The 16,118-nt window shown below is 34.8% G+C and overlaps 1 pseudogene; it reads right to left on the bottom strand.

Annotated features, from left to right (window-relative positions):
* Window positions 1–821: 821 nt before the first annotated feature.
* On the bottom strand, window positions 822–13,099 carry LOC142625499 (L-ascorbate oxidase-like; annotated as a pseudogene).
* Window positions 13,100–16,118: the final 3,019 nt, after the last annotated feature.

The raw sequence follows: 16,118 nt of genomic DNA, 5'->3' as shown, positions 1-16,118 counted from the left end.
ATTTATACTTATGGAGTGACTACTGCACCAAGAGTGCGCGGTGGTAGGATTCCTTTCTTTCAATTGGACATTTATGTAGTTCAAAAATACTCTCATTAATGAAGGGTAATTTCATTTAAAATAAGGTCATAAATGTCAAATAATAAATTTATTTTGAATTAAAAAAGAAAACTCCTAAAATTTAGGATTTTTTTTCCTTCGCGTTCAAAAAAGAAATTACAGTTACTACTTATTTCTAAAGTTTATCCTTTTTATTTGTTTAAAAAAAAATTCTATATTATAATAGATGCAAATTATTAAAAATGTATATATCGTTAAAAAAAATTTCTATCCAAAAAAATATAACCTGTATTTTTTTCTAATATAATTTTTTTTATCTATAATTTTAAATTTTAAATAAAATACTAATTGTTACATGATCCTAATCTAAGTAAATTAGTTATCTTATCCATGTTTCCAAGACATGTCTTGTTAGTTTATCCAAAAAAAAAAACATAAATTGTTATCTATATTATTATTTAAAGGACTTTTCCTGTTTGGATTCCTCATTTTTTAGTTCAACAATACTCTTACACCCTATGTTTAAGTAGAAACAAAACTAAAGGACATTACGGTAAAAATGCAACTCTAACTCTCACTAAAATATTGCCTAAAAAATAAGACCACTCTCCTGTTAATTTTCAAATTATTTTATTCACTTATAAATTAGATTTTCAAAATAAAATTATATATATAAAATAAAATAAATACATTTTTTTTTTGTAAAATATAACCACTAAAAAAAAGGCTCGTTGAGGCTAGTTTCTATCAAAAAAATTTCTTCAATTTAGAGAAGCCACATGATACCATATATAGAATATAGATAAGGATAAGGGATGTGACTTGTGAGGAAGGGTGAAAGAGACATCATCTACGGACCAGTGCACATAACCATTAATGCGATTTTGTTTGTTTAGGAACACAATGACTCTATCTGAGGTTTGCGCGTATGATAAGACTAGTTTCTATCTAAAATTTCTCATGAATTTAGAGAAGCCACATGATACCATATATAGAATATAGATAAGGTAAGGGATGTGACTTGTGAGGAAGGGTGAAAGAGACATCATTTACGGACAAATGCACATAACCATTAATGCGATTTTGTGTGTTTAGGAACACAATGACTCTATCTAAGGCTTGCGCGTGTGATAAAACTAGTTTCTATCTAAAATTTTTCATGAATTTAGAGAAGCCACATGATACCATGTATAGAATATAGATAAGGTAAGGGATGTAACTTGTGAGGAAATGATTTATAGAATATAGATAAGGTAAGGGAAAGAGACATCATCTACGGACCAGTGCACATAACCATTAATGCGATTTTGTGTGTTTAGGAACACAATGACTATCTGAGGTCTGGGGTGGGGTGACAATGAAATCATGTTGAGCATTAATGGCTAGACTTTGAGCCAATCGGGGTGCTATACTGCTAGTCATTCCAAATTGGTGGAACTGTTGGAGGGGGATCGCTTGGATAGTTTGGATAGTAATTGAGAAAGGCTAAGCCTTGTGGAATAGTTGAGTTCCGGCTAACCAGATTTGTTGTCATCCAATAATTTCTTGAAGGGTTTTGATCGGATTTTACAAGCACATAGTACGTCTCTCCTAAGTAGATGAAAGATGAATAGGTTTTTCACTACAATTGGCTCTAGATAGCATCCATCTGCTCAACCACAGTCATATTATGACCCTGCTTAAAAAGAAAATTGAATGCACGATTTTATCATAAACTTATATAATATATATTTTATTTGATAAACAATAACGAAATACATAATTATGATAATAATAAATTGAATAAATTGTATTGGCATAATAACTACTATTAAATATAGATAACACCTAAATAAAAATTATTATTATTTTATTGTGTAATGTAATAATGATAATATTATAACTTCATCAATAAAGTATAGGTGAAGCATTGTTACCTGTAATTGTAATTGTCTGTTTCCTTCAATTTCAATAATATTGTCACCGTCTTCATCCTATTATTTTTTTTTAAAAAAAAAGATTTCAATTAGTGTAGCATAATACAATTAATATAACCAGCATGTAACCCATGTATCTTCTCAAAAAAAAAAAAAATGTAACTTATGTAAACGTATGGATGCATTTAAAATTAAACACAAATTTTAAAAAAAGTAAACGTAATTAGTCATATATTAAAATTCTTACCCAAATTTAATACTACTTATGATCATTTTTTTTTTCTAATTTTTAGTAAGATAGAAAGTGTGGTGATCTTTGTTGTGTGATGATTTGTATTGGCGCAAAGTTGGATTCTAATTTCAAATTCTAATTAAACTTTCTTTGAGCTTTACCTGTTAATATATATATATATATATATATGTATATATATATATATATATATATATATATATATATATATATATATAAAGAGGGGTAAGTTATAGATAAAGGCCGACTGAGGCCATGGGGTTACAAATGTGAAAACTGACTAAGGTGTTACAAATGTAAAGGGGTGCCATCTGATTATAAGTATTGGGTTGTAAAGAGGAGCCAAAGCTGAGGTATTTTGGAACTCTTCCTAAAATTATACCTTTGAGGTATTCTGGAGTAATTCCTAAAATGAAGCATGCTTCAGAATGGAGTTTTGGCTGCCTTATATAGACTGAAGGGAGCCCTGGAGTCTTTTGAAGATTGTTGGAATCACGGAAGGTGAATTGCTTTTACTGAGGTGAAAACCTTTTCCACTGAAAGCAAACAGTGGTTCTGGATGATCATGTCTGTGAACAGTAACTGTTACTGTTCATGAATAATGACTTGTCCCCTTGCTTTTCCGGAGTACTGTTCATCTGTAGTGACTGGTACTGTTGGATGAATAGTAGTCTGTCAGGGATTCTGCTTTAGTGCGGGTACTATTCATATCAGTGACTGGTGCTAATTTTGAATAGTAATCGGATTGGAATCCTTGGGAGGTAAGCACCCTTCAGAAAGCTTCTGTCTCCAAAACTCTCAGTACTATCACCACCCAAACCCTTCCATCTTATAGTACCAATCAAGCCTGAAACCTTGATTTTCTCACCATCCTAAATGATCAAGTTGAGAATCTTGATTCATTCATTCCAGCTGATGATTCTTTTAACCCCAATCGGTCCCAGTTATCATCATGCATCCATCATAGAAGCAATTGCATCTCTGCATCCATTGTTTTCAAAGATAAAAGGTTTTTAAATAATTATTTGAAAATCTCAAATGATCTAAGTCTTTCTTGGCAGGATAAAGAGAATGCAATATTTAATACCACTAATAAGTGGATCATGACTTCTTCGGCAGAGAAGAGGAACAAGGGGAAAGCACTAGCAAGGGGCTATCCTCAAAACAAAAGACTACCAGCGGGACAGTCTTTTGTAATGCATGAAGGTGTATCCTCTAAGGGAAACCAAAGAGGATCAACATCCCTTTAGGAATTTGTCCCAGCAGAAGTGGCATATTCCAGTGGTGATATGGCTATTATTTTACAGGAAGTTTTATCCAGGAAATGCACTATTCACCTAGCCACTCTCTTCCACAATGGGGACCACCTTACAACGCCTGACACACGGCTCACACGGGCTGACCAAACCAAACTAGGAAGATATCGAGACTTACAGTCATAAGGCCATATAGTGCTCAATAAACAAGTCTCAATAGTATACTTCTGCAGCAAACTTTAGGGCTAAACACAAAAATAAGAAGAAGCAAATAACTGGGATGCAAAGGTTAACCTGAACAAATAGTCACAGAATAACAAATAGATAGATTAGAAAGGAGGCTCAGCCTACCAACGGTATAGATAAAAGAAGATGACGAAATAGTAACAGATGAAGAAATAATTGAATGGGAATGGAAGAGTTATCATGAAATAAATGTAAAACAAAATATGGGGAATGAGAGATATATCCATGAAAATAATTCAAAATAATTATGATGCTCAAAATTATTGGATAACTATGGCGGTAGTGCCGACCGATTTGATTGAGTTATAAAATGTAACTTACAACTTCGACCGGGCTAACTTGGCTGTGATACCAAAAGGGGGGTAAGTTACAAATAAAGGCCGACTGAGGCCATGTGCGGAAAATAAAGATAAAGGCCGATTGAGGCCATGGGGTTACAGAGTGAAAACTGACTAAGGTGTTACAAATGTAAAGGGGTGCCATTTGATTACAAGTATTGGGTTGTAAAGAGGAGGCAAAGCTGAGGTATTTTGGAACTCTTCCTAAAATTAATCCTCTGAGGTATTCTGGAGTAATTCCTAGAATGAAGCCTGCTTCAGAATGGAGTCTTGGCTGCCTTATATAGACTAGAGGGAGCCTTGGAGTCTTCTGAAGATTACTAGAATCATGGAAGGTGAATTGCTTTTACTGAGGTGAAAACCTTTTCCACTGAAAGCAAACAGTGGTTCTGGATGATTATGTCTGTGAACAGTAACTGTCACTGTTCATGAATAATGACTTGTCCCCTTACTTTTCTGAAGTACTGTACATCTATAGTGACTGGTACTGTTGGATGAATAGTAGTCTGTCAGGGAATCTGCTTGAGTGCAGGTACTGCTCATATCAATGACTGGTGTTGATTTTGAATAGTAACCAGATTGGAATCTTATCCTGAGTAGTTATTGGTGCTAGTTAGGATGACTCAATTTCTGTCTAGTTGGTTTAATCCGTGGAGGCCGCATCAGATGGATATCCATCATAAGGAGTCCAAGGAGGACCATCACTTTGATCATGCTCATGGTGGATGGCATATTGGTTGCATAGTCCACAATATATCAATGGCTCATAGTCTGGTGCCATTGTGATGAACTGACTAGGGTTGATATAACCATTCCTTCTATGGAGATCTAGGATTGCTGTGGAGTAGGGCTTAGTAGTAAACACAGAAATTCTTCCTTTGGAAAAAGGTTTTCAAGACAGATTACCATGTTAAGACTATAGAACAAGTTTATGGTATAAGCAAGGAGTACGAGACGTGTTACTTGTTATCCTCATCCGCCATTTTACCAAAAGGGGGGTAAGTTACAGATAAAGATCGACTGAGGCCATGTGCGGAAAATAAAGATAAAAGCCGACTGAGGCCATGGGGTTACAGGTTTGAAAACCGACTAAGGTGTTACAAATGTAAAGGGGTGCCATCTAATTACAAGTATTGGGTTGTAAAGAGGAGGCAAAGCTGAGGTATTTTGGAACTCTTCCTAAAATTAAACCTCTAAGGTATTCTGGAGTAATTCCTTGAATGAAGCCTGCTTCAGAATGGAGTCTTGGCTGCCTTATATAGACTGGAGGGAGCCTTGGAGTCTTCTAAAGATTGCTGGAATCACGGAAGGTGAATTTCTTTTACTGAGGTGAAAACCTTTTCCACTGAAAGCAAACAGTGGTTCTGGATGATTATGTCTGTGAACAATAACTGTTACTGTTCATGAATAATGACTTGTCCCCTTACTTTTTCGGAGTACTGTTCATCTGTAGTGACTGGTACTGTTGGATGAATAGTAGTCTGTCAGGTAATCTGCTTGAGTGCGGGTACTGTTTATATCAATGACTGGTGCTGATTTTGAATAGTAACTGGATTGGAATCTTATCTTGAGTAGTTACTGGAGCTAGTCAGGATGACTTAATTTTTGTCTAGATGGTTTAATCTGTGGAGGCTGCATCAGATGGTTATCCATCATAAGGAGTCCTAGGAGGACCATCACTTTGATCATGCTTATGGTGGATGGCATATTGGTTGCATAATCCAAAATATTTCAATGGCTCATAGTCTGGTTCCATTATGATGAACTAACTAGGATTGATATAACCATTCCTTCTGTGGAGATCTGGGATTGTTGCGGTTTTGGGTAAAGGCTATTTGGAGGTTATCAAGGATAATTTTAATGGAGGGAGGAAAATCTATATAGTCTCCATTTTTGAATTGGTATTTCATGGATAAAACTTCTTGTAAAATAATAGCCATATCACCACTGGAATATACCACCTCTGCTGGGACAAATTCCTAAAGGGATGTTGATCCTCTTTGGTTTCCCTTAGAGGATGCACCTTTATGCATTACAAAAGACTGTCCTGCTGGTAGTCTTTTGTCTTGAGGATAGCCCCTTGCTGGTTCTTTCCCCTTGTTCCTCTTCTCTGCCGAAGAAGTATATAATCCATTTATTAGTGGTATTAAATATTGCTTTCTCTTTATCTTGCCAAGAAAGACTTAGATCATTTGAGATTTTCAAATAATTATTTAAAACCCTTTTATCTTTGAAAACAATGGATGCAAAGATGCAATTGCTTCTATGATGGATGCATGATGATAACTGGGACCAATTGGGGTCAAAAGAATCATCAGCTGGAATGAATGAATCAAGATTCTCAGCTTGATCATTTAGGATGGTGAGAAAATCAAGGTTCTGGGCTTGATTAGTACCATGAGATGGAAGGGTTTGGGTGGTGATAGTACTAAGAGTTTTGGAGACAGAAGCTTTCTGAAGGGTGCTTACCTCCCAAGGTTCAGGGCTCCTAATGAACTCAAACTTGACTGGTTGACCAAAGGGATAAGTAGTGATTCCTTCACTGTTTGTGGTGAAAGGGTATAACAAACACAAGAAAGGGTTTCTTAGGATGACCTTATATGTCATGTTTCTAATAAGGACAAATTTTGTTTTGAAAAATATGCCATCTTGGCAAACATGGGCTTGTGGGAGATTGAATTCAATTTGCATTCTTTCACCACTTGCGGATGTCAATCACTCCGCAGACTTCTTAAAGTACTTGGAGGGAATGATTCCTTCTTGAATGCAGTTAAGATTAGAATCTGAATCAATTAAGGCTATAACCTCAAATTCAAATTCTTTGCTAATGACAATCTTGACTTTGGAATGCCATTTCTGGAAGTTAATCCTACTGATGGTATCTAAGAACTTCTCACTGGATGGTTCATGGATTAGATCAGCTGTAGGGTTAACTGTTTCATCTTTATCATCATCAGAAAGGTTCTGAAATGAGGGACCTTCCTCATTGTCTAAATGATGAGCATTTTCCAATTGTTGGACTCTTCGATTAAGGAGATCATGATCAACCCTGAGAATGGTTAGTTCTTGCTTTAGGGTTCTAATTTCTGACTTGGTCTCCTTAGTATCTTTTTGAAGGTCGTTGATCGTAACTTCCTTCTTAGGCTGGGTGAACCTATCGTAGATTTTCTCCAAATCTACTTTGGGCTGTTGGAACTTTAGTTCAGGTTTACTGGTTTCCTTAACTAAGGTCCTATAGAACTCGCTAAGCCTTTGAGCTTTAATGACAGGATCCTCGATCTGTTCTATGAGATCTAAGATAAGTTCTTCTTGCTTACTGAGGACATTGATAGTTTTGTTCCTACAACAACTATCTTTGCATGGTGTGGGCTTATCTGGGCTACTAGAGGTACTCGAATGATCTCTAGAGGTTTCAAAGGATGTTTAGTATATCTAGTGAATCTCTTGGTTACTAGAATCTCTGGATGACTCATTATCTTAGTGGTCAAGTTCTAATAACTTAAAGATCTCACGTTTGCTGGTTTGGTCATTGACAAGGGTGTTGATAAGGGATTTTGCCTTGGCTCTACACTCTTTTCTGAAATGACATTTCTTTCCACAATTGAAGCATTTTCCTGATGCTTGTGGAATGGATTCCTTGGATTTTCCTTTCTTATAAAAATCATCAGTCTTATACTTCTGTTTTCTATAATACTTGGCTGTTGTCTTCTTCCTATAGGATTTCTCAGAGGGTTCTTTGCCTCTGTACTTGGATTTCCTTTTGGAAGGGTTAACTGAGGGCAAGCCATACTGTGTACAAAAATGTCCCATTTCGTACTTGGCTTTGTTCTTGTTAACTTGGCTTTGGGTATCTAAATCTCTGCACATCTTCATTCCTTCACTTCGAATGGTGCTAGAGATGTCTTCATAGGTTAGGTTATCATAATCTATGACACCTAAGAGACTGCAAAGGGTTTCTTTGACTTTCTGGCCAAAGAGTGTGGGTAATCCATCAATAAACTTCTCCTTCCAAAACGGAGAATTACAATCACTTCTATGCATGAATCAGGTAGTAAAGACATCTTCATACCACCGGTAGTCAACTAGGGTTTTACATCTAAAGTTACTTAACTGCTCGTAAATCCTAGATGTGATGTTGCTAGGTTTTCCTATGAAGTGTTTCATATATATATATATATATATATATATAGACACACTGTAAGAGAGAGTGATTTGAGGACATTTTAAGGTCCATGGATCCTGCCCGAGGATAATCAAAGGCCCATTCATGTGTCAACCCAAGTCTGACACGTGGGCGAAGATCGAGGAAGGAAGACATCAATACCACCCAAAACTGGCCTAAACTTATAAAAAGAAGTCTAAGGAAAAGAGGCTAACAGGCCCATTTTCAGAGGAGTCCAATGACCAAATGCACCTTGGGAGAACCCTACTTAGCTCCTTGCACCAGAGAGTGAAGCACTATGGAAGACACCAGAGTCGTGCAAGTAACGAAAAAGGGAAATATTTGGGAAGGTGACCATCACCTCCACATTCAATGCTCTATACCAATTGAACTAGCCACATTTATGAGGAAAAGACACATGAACAGTAACTCAATAGCTCACAACTCTCTCTACCACTTCCAAAAGGGTCCTAATGGGACATGCATTTGAATTATTCCCCTGAGATGTACAGATGAAGGGATGAGATACAATGGGAAAGGCTATATAAGGAAAGCATCACCTCTAGAAAAGGGGATGAACATTCTACTAACAGATAGAGAGAGAAAACAAAAGATCCTATTGTAAAAAAATCAGCTTTGACTATTAATAAACAACCCCTTCTCGAACCTGCTTGAGGAAGAATTTACACTAAATTTGTGTCTCTTTCGTTCATGTTAATTGCGTTAGTCCTATTATCCTCAAGCCTGTAATTCACTTAGCATTGCCTTGAACTCGGGAAACCCACTCTCTTACAAATTTATTGTATTGGGCTTAAAGTACTAGGTTCCACTATTCTAAGTGGGCTTGGGCCATCTTTCTAGCCCTTACATGTGTGTGTATGTGTGTGTGTGTGTGTGTGTGTGTGTGTGTGTTATTCGGAGTAGACCAAAATGAACTGAAGTGATTTGAATGGACTGAATTAGACAAAACGAAATAAAGTGGACCAAATAGATAGAATAGGACCGAATAGGAACAAGGTGGACTGAATAAGAATGAATGAACCAAATAAGACTGAAATGGACCAAAACGAGACCAAATTGGACCGAAGTGGATATACTAGACCGAAGCAGACCAAATAAGACTGAAGTAGACTGAATAGAACCGAAGTGGAAAAACTAGACTGAAGTGGACCGACTAGGAGAAATGTAGACTAAATAAGACCGAAGTAGATAGAATCGACCGAATAGAACCAATGTTGACAAAATAGACGAAATAAGACTAATGAGGACTGAATGGCTCAAACAGAACTGAAGTGGATCAAAGTGGACATAATTGACCGAATGGGACCAATATAGACAGAATAGGACCAAATAAAACCAAAGTAGATATAATGGACTGAATAGGACCAAAGTAGATAGCAAGGTCCAAAAAGGACTGAATAGAGCCAATGTGGAATGAATAAGACTGAATAGACCGAATTAAACTTAAGTGCATAAAATGGACTAAATAGGACCGAATTGGACCAAAGAAGACACAGTGGACCAAATAGAACCAATGTGGACCAAATAATACTTTTGAATATTTATCATTTTTATCACATTTTTAGGGCTTATATTTTTAATTTTTAATATCTATTTTAGTATTTTCTTTGTATTTTCTAAATTCAAAACTAAAGATTTTAGCACAAATATAATAAAATTTCATACTTTTTAGCCCAAAAATTAAGGAAAAAAATGAATTTTTGAGCTAAACTTGAAAAGAAAACCTACAAAAAGAATCAATTTAAGACCCAATTAATCTAAAATGGACTGAAGGGGGGCCAAAATTGACTGAGTGGACTGAATTGGACTGAGTTAGACCTAATTGGACCGAAGCTAGACATATGAAACCGAAATAAGATCTCAGGTTGACATCTTGATACACTGATTTACCATAATTGTTTAATTTTTAGAGAGAACAAATTATTTTAAAAAAAAAATTAGAGAAAAAATTAGACATTATATTACACTAAAAAATAACTATTTATTCCCACACATCGCTTGGGGTATGACTAGTTCTTAAAATAATATAAACTAACAACATAAAATGATTTGAAGGTGAAGGTATTCATAAAGGTTACCGCTATTTGAAAACTAAAGGGTGATAGAGCAGTCAAGCTAGCAACCCTAAGTTTGTATGTTTTTCTGGGGATTACGGTTATTGCATAAGGAGAGCATTCTGAATTTGATGTTACAAGTGTCGGCTGTGAGGGATGCACAAGAGCAGTGGAATTTCCCTTTTCCTTGAATCAGAAGTGACTGGAACTTGATAAAAGCAATAACTTTTAGGCAAAGAATAATAGAAAAATATAATACTAATTCGATTTGTTACATATGGTACAAGTAATGCCATTTATGATTTACCTGAGGCTCCCAAACCCAAACAAAGGGAATGTATCCAGTGTCTTGTCCATAAGTTACATTACAGATGGTGCAAGTAGTGCCATTTATGATTTACCTGAGGCTCCCCAACCCAAACAAAGGGAATGGAGGACAATCCAGTGGCTTGTTCATAAGTGCTTTTGTGGTACCAATCAGTAAGGATGATGCTCCGATCATAATCATAGGCAAATGGTTCTGTTAAATTATCAGGAACTGATACACGGATCGATCCATATAGCCTTGATTCTCTTTGCATTCCATAACGTGCATGGTACAGATAAGTTCCAGCCTGAAAATAAGCAAACAGTAAGAAAAACATACATTATTAATTTTGGGACTAATATTTGGGTTATTATTGTAGTTATAGCAAGGGGGAGACAATTGCAGAGACTTTAGCCTTAGGTTACTAAGAAGAAACACTTACCCTATCAACCTTGAACTCATATTTGAAGGTGTCCCCAAGTACTACTGGACATTGAGTCACTCCTTCTGTTCCATCACTCCAAGGTGTTCCAATCTACAACAAATTAAACAGATGAATACACGCACACAATAATAAACATTAAAAACATCAATTTAGATATAAAGTTGGTTTAAGTAGGAAAATATGGAAACTATAATTCTACCTGTCTGATTCAATGCCAATGGATTGAAAGGTTTTTTAATAATAGTCCGTTTGTAACCTCAAAAATGACTGTATCACCTTCCTGGGCCAAGATTGTGGGTCCTGGAGATTTCCCATTGATCTACACCATGCACACTATGGAATGCAAAGAGAAGCAATCAGGGGACTTGTACTCATACTTTACCTTCCATTTGTAATGCCGAATTCTGGCCTCAGCAATTGGAACATATATGAGAAATGTGAACAAACAAAGCCAGCGGCTTCAACAACATACTCCTGTATTGTCAAATGCTCCAATGGGAGCTTAGCAAAACTCTACTAGGTTGAACTTAGAAGCTCAAAAATGGGTACTGTTAAATGTTCCAATTTGCAATTGCTTTGATGAAAGGTTGGAATGATTAATTTCTATCGACCTTTATATACATATAAAATATACTCCAGGCCATCGTCAGTTTCCCTTTTTATTTATTATTATTTATTTAAGAATCTGTCTTCGTCAAATTTAGTAGGCAAAAAGACAAAAAAGTGCACTTACAATGAAATTACATCATTGAACTTTCAGTTGAATGGGTAAGACTTGGTTCAAGTGCTTAAGTCCGATTTGAAAAGTTGTGTACTATGCAACTGTTTATGTAATATGCCCTTGAGCTCTTTGAACAATGTATTGAAAAGTTTAAGGACCGTTTGTTTTTTCATCTCAAACTCATATTTTTATATTTTAAATAACATTATATATGTTTTTACATTTTTTCACTCACACGTATTTAAAAAAATTACAAAAATCTCATCTTAAATTACTCTATCAAATACCCCCTAAGAATCGCCAACTAATTCAGCTATGTCTTGAGTCTTAGTTTTTAAATCTTCTAAAAAGATGTTTTGTTTTTAGTTAACTACTTAACTTATCCACTTGATGTATTCTATTAAAAGAAACAGAAATCTTTTTTTTTTTTTTTTATATAAGATAGAATTCTACTATAATCTAATCTAGGTGTATATATGTGTGAAACTCCTTCCTGGAAACTTGAACTCCGTCCCTTGTCCCTCACACTCCACAAGCACTTGTACCTGTGGAGTGATCATCACACTAAGGGTGTCCAGTGATAAAGAAACAGAAACCTAACATGGTAATTAGGTGTTATTTTATTAATTAAACCGCATTGATTACCTTTTTTTTTTGTTAAGTTGCAAAAAGGAAATAGCTTGGAAAGTTTATTTATTTATTTAATCACACTTTTTTTTATAAAAAAAAAAAAAAAAAAAAATTCTTGACTAAGAAACAAATGGCAGTCGTTCTCCATCCAGGCTGTGTGCTCTTTATAACATATCTGAGTCTTGATGAATATATGATTAGGAACAAAATTTAATGTGAATTCATTTTAGAGCCAGTAAGTGCAAATAATATACAACAACTCATTTCAATAATTATGAAAAATACAATGCAGATTAGTCTACTGAGCCAAATCACTTGGGGCATGTGAATGTGAACTAGCACCGTGTTCGTAACGCGTAAGTCATTGGGCATGGACCTTGTCCGCAAAGCTGGCTACACGGTGAGTTGGTGTAAATTTCTGAAAAGTCTTATTACATTAACATAATTACATTACACACAGACAAGGACAAGATTCCCTCAAGAAAAAAAGAACAAAGGACAAGAGGTTTCTTAGTTATTTTGGTCGGAGCCCAGAAGTCGCAAAAGACTGTCTTTTTGGATAAATCTCAGTTTTATCATTTTTTGTCAAACACCTACGTAGAAAATTATGCTAAAATTTGTGTTGCACCATGGACCATTTAAGTTATTTGGAAGAAACCGTGGAAATTTCGATATTCTTAATTCCAAATTCATGTCGATTTCGACACTAATGCCAAATTAAAAGCCGAAATTTCAATTGCATTTTTATTTGTATTGCAAAGATACATTGCATGATGATGACATCACCGGCGGAACTATTCATTGACTTGTGGGGACCATGACCCCCTAAAACCATTCAATAACTAATAAATCATGAAAAATATATGAGCCTATTTGGTAAGGTTGTTTTAGTATCGTTGTTTGTATTTTTTAAAAACACGTGTGAGTGAAAAAGTGTATGAAAATACGTGTAATGTTATTTAAATACTGAATATTGTTGCTCAAAATATCCCACCAAACGGGCCCTATGTTTCCCCCCCCCCCCCCCCCCCCTTCTCCCAAATATTTTCACATGATTCCCATGTAGCTTTATTACGTTGGATAAATTTTATATTTGTTATTACTTTGGTCCCCCTCATTCTTAAAATTCTAGTTCCGTTCTTGGATGACATTGCATCTTTGAGAATCTTGGGGCATATTTGTTACCGTTATTTAAATAACAGTTTTTAGTGTTTAAACAACATTACATGTATTTTCATACACTTTATCACTCACAAGTATTTTCAAAAAATACAAATAATGTTACTAGAAATCTCTTATGCCTCAAATAGCTGAAATTACTACCAGAAGGCAGAAGGCACATTTAGGCACTTTGACTTACATTTTACTAGAGAAGAAAAGATGAAAATGTCATATTCTATTAATCAGCATGTAGTTTCATGGGCATATGAACACATTATTCATTAATTGCAACATCAGGAAAGCGACAAAATAATGCATACAAAGAAGTTTATTTTGAAAGCTTGGAAAATGCCCCCACTAGATACAAACAAACTAAATGTAGATGCTAATATGTAAGTGAATGCTTTAACTCTGGTAGGGTTTATCTTGACAGCTTTTTCAAAGAAGTTTAATTCCAATGATCCTTTAGTGGAGAGGAAGAATAGGCAGTGCAGTTAGCCAAGGTAGAGAAATTCAAGAACATCACAGTCGAAGGGGATGTTGAATCATGTTTTGATGTACTCAATGGAGTCCTAGATGAGATGTTATGGTCTAGCTGACTTGTTATGTGGCGTTGTTAGTCCATATGATTGTGAATACTTTTAAAAAAACAATTGCATGTCATGAATTGAAATTTTCAAATTTGACAAATGGTAGAGTGCTTAGACGCGCACGCTCATGTTGAAAAACATCACCCATAACATGTATGAAATACACATCGAAAATAAATAAAGGTTCTACTTCATATGATATACAAACACATGTTTTTCATTGATTTGAAATTAGGGGTTTTGAAAGAAAACATACATTGATGCATCTACCTTGAAAAATAAAATGATTTTTACCAGAGCTCTTGAATTTTTAGCCAAATCTATGATCCAACTGTTTTTATTTTTTATATTTTTTCTCCTATCAAGATTATGAATTCTTTCTTGAGGAATAGTGCTCCCAATACGTTATATGCAATTACCTAACATACTAAGGTATTGACCATACAATATCTCACTATGGTATACAACAAAGTAACCTACATTTGACATTTCGGTTCATATTCCTTTCAAGATTGAAAGTTAATGTGTTTAGCATTCATGAGATTGGTTGTTAAATTAACAATAGTACATAGAATAATGACTCATAGCAGCCTAGTTCAATGTATTCCAAATACACCAACATATCAATCAGAAATATCCACTTCCATGATTAAGATAAATTATCATGATTGTTACGTTGTAGTCTTATCAGATGAAATACCCAACTTCATCACCAACTACAAACTAACATTTATTAGTTTACATGGAACTTATGATTTATATATATTCTATATGTGAATTTTATTTCGATACTTAAATCACATGCAATGTATCTCAAAGAATATTATCTAATGTTCATACAATTTTCAGAAAATGGATACTTTTACAAATTATATAATGTCACACAAATTAAAATTTAGGGCTCAAATCCCAGCAATACAAACATTTTTCTTTTGATTATTTAGGTCTGCCAACTGTGCAGCCCAAAACTTGACCAATAGGGTTAGAGCTTATAATTCTGTTGGGCAGTTTTGAATCTCCTTGGCCTCAAAGGTCCCTATTTTTGTCTCTTATATATTGTCTAAGTAAAAGAAAAAGTTTCCTTCTCAAAAAAAAAAAAAAAGTAAAAGGAAAATTTAGAATACATAATTGTAATTTTTTTGATAACATAGTATTTGAAAATTATGGTCTTTGTTATATATGACAATTACTTTTTAACATCACGTTAGGACAATAATTTTTTTTGCGTAGAAATTGATGTTACTGTAAGATACTTTATCAACCAAGTAAATTGAATTGCAAATAATTTTTATCATGCCTTTATTAATTACAAAAGGCTTGCTCCATCTCTCCCTCTGACAATAGGATCCAATTAGAAAGCAAAAGGATGAGATAGGCCCAAAGGAGGTGGGAATAGGCTCATGTCTTTTTTCTTTTTTTTCTTTTTTTTTTAGAAACAAACACACACACAAACATATGTATACAGGAAAAAGGGAATGAGATAAAGGAATACACTCACACGCTAACACCAAAATTGCGTGCCGACAGTTAGTGTCGCGGAATAAGTGATAAACCCCTTCTCAATATCACACCTTACCGATATGAGACGACTCAACAACATTGAGTATCTTTTTTTGAGAAACAAACACACACATATATGTATATAGGGGAAGGGGGATGGGATAAATAAATGTATTTTTTTTTTGTTGGTATGAAAAATGCTAAAAACTTTAATATAAAAAAATGGTTACAAACTGAAATAATAATGAATTTGATTCGATAAGTTAAACAATATAATAAATGGAAGATAGGATTTGACTCTTAACATGTTTGGAGCATTGGGCTCCAATCATAAGGTGATGCATTAATCATTGTGATGTGTAATACACATGCAACGCACTCACTTGGTGGGTTGGTTAAGTGAGTCTTCTTATTGATTGTTGGATAATGCACATTCCTTCTTATTGGTTGTTGGTTAAGTG

This window comes from Castanea sativa, chromosome 2 (genome assembly GCF_040712315.1).
Source record: "Castanea sativa cultivar Marrone di Chiusa Pesio chromosome 2, ASM4071231v1".
Classification (NCBI taxonomy): domain Eukaryota; kingdom Viridiplantae; phylum Streptophyta; class Magnoliopsida; order Fagales; family Fagaceae; genus Castanea; species Castanea sativa.
Note: the sequence above shows the minus strand (reverse complement) of the source record. Positions and strands in the feature narration are given on the sequence as shown.